The following is a 7,146-nucleotide window of genomic DNA, read 5'->3' on the forward strand; positions in this document are numbered from 1 at the left end:
GGACACAATCAGAAGAGAAGAGTTAGAAAATCTGTGAATACATATCTGGAATGAAAAATGCTCAGGAGTTCACAACCTTGGAGGTGGTAGAGGAGTTTCCAAAAGTAAGTGACTGGGAAAACACTCCACAAACATGGAACTCTGTTGGCCTAAAGACTTCTTGAGAAACTTCCTCTGAGGTTGGACACTTAAAATATATATTGTTGTCCGGAGATTTAGCTTCATTTCTAGTGAGACCATCAAAGCTGGGTCTGCATCTATGTGACCTGGAGAACATCGTTTCTTATTTTCCATTGAACATGAGGCAGCAGTGGTGATTTCTCTCTTTGTAGGTAAACTGTTGCCACTGGGGGATAAGTGTCTCCCCGAGTGGACTGTGAAGCCATTTGGTCATCCTCCACTTTTCGTGGAGTTTCTTGCTATTGCACTTGAAGTTTCGTATTTACTTCACAAAATCCAAGGAGTTCAGCTGGGATATAGTGCTGGAGGGAGTTCTGTCACGTGTGTTGGGTCAGGGACTGCAGAAGAATGTTCCAACCAGGGTTCTATCCCACATAGCTTGCCCCCTTGACCATAGCAACCTGATTCTTAAAATTGCCCTGAAATCTCTCCATATAACAAGATGCCTTTACATATAAGGGTCTGCTGGCTGCACAATGTCAGCCACAAGGCATTTGGAAGTCAATGGCAGATCCACATGGCCCCACCAAAGATGTTTTATCACACACCTGCACACCACAGCTCTAGGCCCACTACTCAGCAGGCTCCAACTTACTGGCATCTCGTTATACACCATTTTCATGAAATCCAGTCAATTATGGCACTGTCTGGTACACTCCTGATCAGAAACAGGACATCCAAAGGTTCTTCAGTGCCACCTGGTCATGGGAATTTCAAAAATTATATGGTGTTTATCTAGCCATTTTTGAAGAATGAAGTTGGAGTCCCTGTGGGTTTCAATTCATTCAGGAACCATTTAATGGTGAGGAAGCTTATTTCAATGGAAGCTCTGGAGAACTCTCACAGGCAAGGCTTCCCAAGGAGTGGCCAAAAGGTCACATGAAGCCAGGCACATTGAGATCTACAATGTGAGGTCCATGTGTGTTTTGACTCTCAACTATGGCTGCCAAGTCTTTCAGAAAAAAATCATGTGATATCCTGGCTGAGATTCCTAGGGCTCCGTGAAATGTCACCCTGGGCCTAGATCTCAGTTTCCAAGGGTGATTCTCATGCGTGGCCTCCTAAAATCTCAACACAATTCATGGCAATACTTCTCTGAGGTCAGTTCCAGAACTCAGTCTCTAAGGGGTATCACACCTGAGTTCCATCCCAGGTGGACCCAGTCATCTCTTTCAAAAGTCACACAAATTACCGCAATTAAAACCAAAACACTCCCACATGGCCCTCGTCTTCTTCCACATAGACACACATCATAACCACTGGCTGGTGGTTTCCCTGAGGAGAGCAGCCCAAGCAAGTGTTCAAAATAAGCTCCCTTGCCACTCATTAGCCTAAAGTCTGGGTGGCCTTGACACCCTTCCTGTGAATCAGGAGTGATAAAATAGGCCTGCCATTAATACTGCTCTGCTTCTCCAATTTGAGGCATACTGACTGTCAGGTATACATTATTTATGTGATTTGGAGTCAGGACAAAACCCAAGCTCCTCTGCAGTGGTTTCAAGAACTCATTTGACCCAAAGAATCCCTATTCTCACTTGATGGAGTTCAGGAACCTTACAAAGGAAGGAGAGAGTTCATCCACAGTGACTGATCTTTTTGCCATTTATGTTTTGGATGCACACATGGCATCTTTTTTAGATCCTTCAGGTACTGAGAATGTAAGCCACAGCCTCACACAGGGCCAATAGTCTGATGGAGACACACACCTTTCCAAAGCAATTTAGCAAAGAGCCACAGGTGATGCCCATTCATTTTCCATTTGAAAACTGATTTCTTCAGGCTTCACACAGTGGTTGCCTGAGGCAAGACCGTACTGACATTCAGGGCAACAGAACAATAAGTAAGCAAAAGGTCCAAAGCAGGGTTTCTCCACTGAGACTTTCCTGGTGACACTGATATCTGAGTTTTCTGAAATGGTCGCCATTCCTTTCAGCTATCCAGTACATGGCCATATCACAGAGCTTGGAGGTGGTTCATATCTTGGACACATAAACATGCACCTATTTAGAGATTGACAAGAATTCAGGAAGAAAACAGGAACTTCAGAAGATCGTAGGTGTTGCCCATCTTTAAGGCAACCAGCAGTCCATTCATAAATTGCGCAGGTTGAATGCTGGGAAGCTTTTTACTAGACAGGACACATCTATTGATTCATTCTCTTTTCTTTCTTTTTTTTTTTTTACAATCTGGGGGCAATATTCATTAATTAAAACTATGTCTAATAGTTTACAAAGATGCTAATTAACAACAAAAGTATAATTGACCTTAAAATCCTCAGTGAGACTGAGGCTTCAAATCGTCTTCAGAATTCTGAAGTGTGCTCCAGGCAGGGCACAGGTAGGTGTGCAGGGAAGCACCTGCGACCATGCAGGATTCCAAGGCCAAGAGGCTCCACAAAGTAAGCTTCTGGGCTCCCCTGGAAGTCCCACTCTCTATCCCCCATTGTCCCTGTAATCTTGCCCCCCAAATTCCATCTCCAAAGTAAGTGCTTGGTTTATCATCGAGAGAATCCGTTCTTGAAAGCTTTAATTGTCTTGGCCATTATTGGTGCGATTTTCTTCACAGCTGGTTTCCTAGGATCATAGGAGATGGTACTACTGACCACTGGCACCAAGTGGGCACTGCTGGTGCTGGGGCCATCATAGGCTGGCTGCTCAGAGCTGGGGTTCAAGCTGTTGCTGCTGGCAGGAATGTGGCTGCTTCCTTTGCTATATGGGGCTGGCTTAATCTTGACTTTCTCAGGGACAGCTGCTCCTCCTGTTCCAAACTTCTCTTGCCTCCAGCGAACATCTCTAGGTGGCTTGGCCACAGAGTTGACAAAGGTCATCTTTGCTCGCCCGCCCTTGGGCTTATTGGCATTTGCACATTGGATGTTCTTTGTTAGCACTCGTAGCTGCTGCTCTCGGGCATTCTGAAGCCGCAGGTACATCTCCCTCCAGGACTCATACTCTTCTGGTCTTTCTTCTTTAAAGTCTCGGTGACAATGAACTTTCCATAATTGATCTGTGTCTTCAATTAATACGTGATTGTATTCCTCTATGTGATATAGCTGATCAGGTGTACACCTCTCAAAAACAGGTTCAAGAATAGAAAACGGTACTCTTCCCACTTCAAAGATGGAATCGATGTTGTTTTTAAGTACAAGGATGCACTGCTAGTACAAGGTCATCATTTTGGGGAGATAGGCACACTTGGAACTGGAATACACCTGCATCTTGGAATTCATTCTGTGTCCAGTGAATCCAGCTACTTCTTCTTCCTGGGGTGAATAGAATGCTTTTCTCTTTGGCTGGAAGGAGGGCATCACTTCAAGGGAAGAAAGTGGACAGTAATTGCTCTGGATGGTGGGTAAGGGGAGGTCTGGCAATACTGGCAGTGCACCAGTAGGGACCTTTCTCAGCCTGGTTGAGTCGGCTCCAGGCAGCTGCAGCTTCTCTGACTTGCTCTCATTCCCTTTGGGTGATTTCTGAACTGAGTTTAAGTTTTTACTAGTGCTTTTGGAATCACTTTATTAAAGTCCTTTGTCTCCAAGTGCCGTGGCTGGAGTTTTCACAATCTTCTTCTTTTTCTTCTGGGGCTGGTCATAGCTGAGGTATGATTCAAATGACATGGTGCGCTGCTCGAATTCATCCTCCACGTCTGCCTCCTCTGCCTTAGGGAGTGAGCCCACTGACTTTCTATCCAAATTAGAAGTCTTTACTTTCCCTTCTTCAGCCTTTATATTATTAGAAACCTTCTCTTTTGTTCTAAGCAACAGGTCTCCAGCCCCTCTTCCTATGTCTGTTCTGTCCACGCGTTGCTTGCTTATGTCCGATTTGGTTTTTGCAGCATCCTTGTGCTTTGGCTTTTTAAGGTGCTTGTCTGAAGCAACCTCTGAGGGTAAAATCTTTCTTTTGAGGCTGCTGCCTTCTCTTTCTTTCTCTTTCTTGGCAGCACTAGAAGGTGGTCTCTCCTTGGCACTATCCCCTTGGAGTGGCCTTCGGGTCTCCTCTTTTGAGAGGGACTTGTGTGGCTTCTCTCTACCCAAAGTAGAGGCCTTATCATCACCCTTTGCATCATTAGGGCGTTTTTTTCTTGTGGCAAGATCTGTGTTCCTTGTTTTGGTTCAAGATCCCCTTTCCCTGGGGTTCTCCCAGGTGATGTCCTTGACTAACTCCCAGTCTGACCTAAAAGGCATTACTGTGGCCTTTTCCAGGTTTCTGGTGTGAAACAATGGACTCATGGGCCTTCTCTGGTGACTTGTAATGGTCTGTGTACATCTGATGAGGACTCGCACAGAATGGAGGGGACTGGATATGGCCATAGTCAGAAGATTCGGGGTCTGATGAGTATGTAGGTGACACCCTGTGACACCTCTTCATCTCATCTCTCCTCTCATGACTGAGAGACACTTTGTGAGGTTGTTCACATTCTGAGAGTTTTCTGTGTTTCTTCTGTCTGTGCTCGGGACTATAGGATTGGCTGCCTGACGCCTTGCTGTTTTCTTGGTAGTACCCTTCCATCTCCTCCTCCCTCTGAACCGCATCCCGAGGGTGCTTTCGGGAATTGCTTTTCTCAAAGTTCTGTTCATCAGCCTCATTGTTTCACAAGGATATCTACTGTAATAGGCAAGGTGAAGAGTTTCTTCAAATATTTCAATAGCATCTTGGGGTCCGGGTTTGTAGCCAGGCGTGCCTGCAGCTTCTCCACAACTTGGAGCGCCGACTCCGCCGCCATCACTGTCACTGGCGTGGCCTCCTCATTATCTTTTCTAATGTCAACAACCACAGACACAGTGGGATACACACACATAGAAACACTCTTCTTTTCAAATGACTTACTAGAAACAGTCCACTCCAAAACAAACAAACTGCCTTTCCTACCTATTCTCAGAACATGGCACAAAACCACAAACTCTCACCCACACCAACAAAGGCACCTCCTTCACCCAATTAGGTCTGTGACTATCCGGAGTGTCTAGTGACTAGTGGGCCATACTATTTTACCCCAAAGTGGACTGTCCTGTTTCAGAAATGGTCTCCTTGGCCAACTCTTTGAAGTTGTCAGAAGCCAGCAGTGAGTCACTCACTGCTATCTCAGGAAAGGCCCCTCTTCAGAGCTATCCTGGCATTTGGCCATCCTAACATCAGTAGATACCAAGAAAGACTGACTCTGTCGTTCGTAAATACAAACAAGTGAGCCCACTGGGACTGGGACTGGGACTGGCTCTTGGTGCCTGGCTTCTTGGATCCCAAGTTCAGAGAGTTCCATCACCAATGAAGTTAGGTAGGTCACTTCCTTCAGGAACTGAATGAAGTCACTGCCTTGGCAACCACTTTGTCCTAACAGTTGCTTCCTAGGGTCCCATGAGATGGAGGCTGCCCCTACTTCCTGTGACACTTTCACAAGTTCGAATGGTATATCAACCATTAGCACCCGGGAACACTCTCCACACAGGCCTGGTTTGGTCCAACTTCTCTACATTAAGAAGAGAGAGGCTGATTCAGACACATCCCTTCATCCTGACCAGGTTGTTTGCCATGGAAGATGACTTTTGCTCTCTCAGGTCCTTCATTGCTGCCTACATCTTCTCCAGGGATCATTTCTGCATGGACCTTTGATGTTCTCAGCAGGTGGAAGATCCCCTACCATCCTGTATTGTAAGACCAAATCTGTCCCTGCTCTTCTGTAAAGTTAGATTGAGAAAACAGCGTATGTTTAGGTTTAATAGCACATTCGATTTGGGTTAGGAATGATTCTGCTGGATGAATAATTATAATGGGAACCAGTGATATTTTAAGAATATAGACATGAAATATAAGTATGAAAACAGAAATCTAGGAAAGATTTGAATCCCAGAACGGCATTGGTCCCTTGTTTGGGATACTTAGCTTGAATTATGTTCTGCACCAAGGTCTCAGATATATGGATATACAATGGCATAGGACCCTGTACCTCGGATGATTGAATGTAGAAGAGAACATCCAGTCAAAAAGGGTTAGTCCATAGGATTAGAAGATAGGCAGTAGGTTTATGAAAAATAGTGAGTCTATGAGTTGGAGAAAAAAAGTTCTTTAGCAATAGGGTTTCGGTTAGAGAGTGAATGTAAATGTCAGCACATGTGAAGAGTCAGTCACAATGATGAACTGGCGAAAATATGTAGGAAAGCAGATATCAATAGAGACATTAGGAAATCAGGCAAAGTATAAAGTGAGTGATAGGATTAGACATTTTCAACAGGGATGATGTTGAATATATAATACTAGGAAGAAACAAGTATGTAGTCACCAATAGGATTTACATGGAGAGCATTAGGCAACATGAACATGGATGTTTTAGTAATCCATGCTCACTTTCCATATACGCTTTGGTGCAATCATAAGTGTGACCTTTGCATTTTGTGTCCAGAATATTACTGTGATAAAATGGATATGTAGATCAGGTGACATGATTATTTCTTCCACCATTATGGGGAGCAAAATTTTGAAAACTTATAAATTAGTATTGGGCATACAAATCGTTGTACACTCTGTTGATGAATATAGAGATGATGCATGAATAGACCATATTGTGAATAAATTATATAACTATTTCCAACTTTAAATAATAGATTGAATTGATATCTGAAAATATAATGAAAATCTTCTATTGATATACATTCATTCATTCCAACCAGTTATATATCTAATGGTAATATTAGGGTTAGGGTTTATCATGAATAGTGTGTGAGTTTTGGTTAAAAAATGATTATGGAATCAAAAATAATGTGTTCAGAAAGAAGTCTAGTGAAAAGACCATAAAGAAATATGGAGGAATGCATGTGTTCTTATGGAGGAAGTGATTAAAAGTGAACCAAATGCCTATAAATTTGTGTACTTCTGGATGAAAAGATATATCCTATGATGTCCATCAACTGAAGAAATAGTAATGTACCAGTGTTGAATAAAAATGATCTTCAAAATACACATCATGTCCCATAGGAATCTA

At 43.5% G+C, this 7,146-nt stretch overlaps 1 pseudogene; it reads right to left on the minus strand.

Moving 5' to 3' along the window:
- Window positions 1–2,677: 2,677 nt before the first annotated feature.
- Window positions 2,678–4,914, minus strand: LOC143390360 (elongin-A pseudogene; annotated as a pseudogene).
- Between the last annotated feature and the right edge of the window lie 2,232 nt (window positions 4,915–7,146).

This window comes from Callospermophilus lateralis, unplaced genomic scaffold (genome assembly GCF_048772815.1).
Source record: "Callospermophilus lateralis isolate mCalLat2 unplaced genomic scaffold, mCalLat2.hap1 Scaffold_72, whole genome shotgun sequence".
NCBI classification, from domain to species: domain Eukaryota; kingdom Metazoa; phylum Chordata; class Mammalia; order Rodentia; family Sciuridae; genus Callospermophilus; species Callospermophilus lateralis.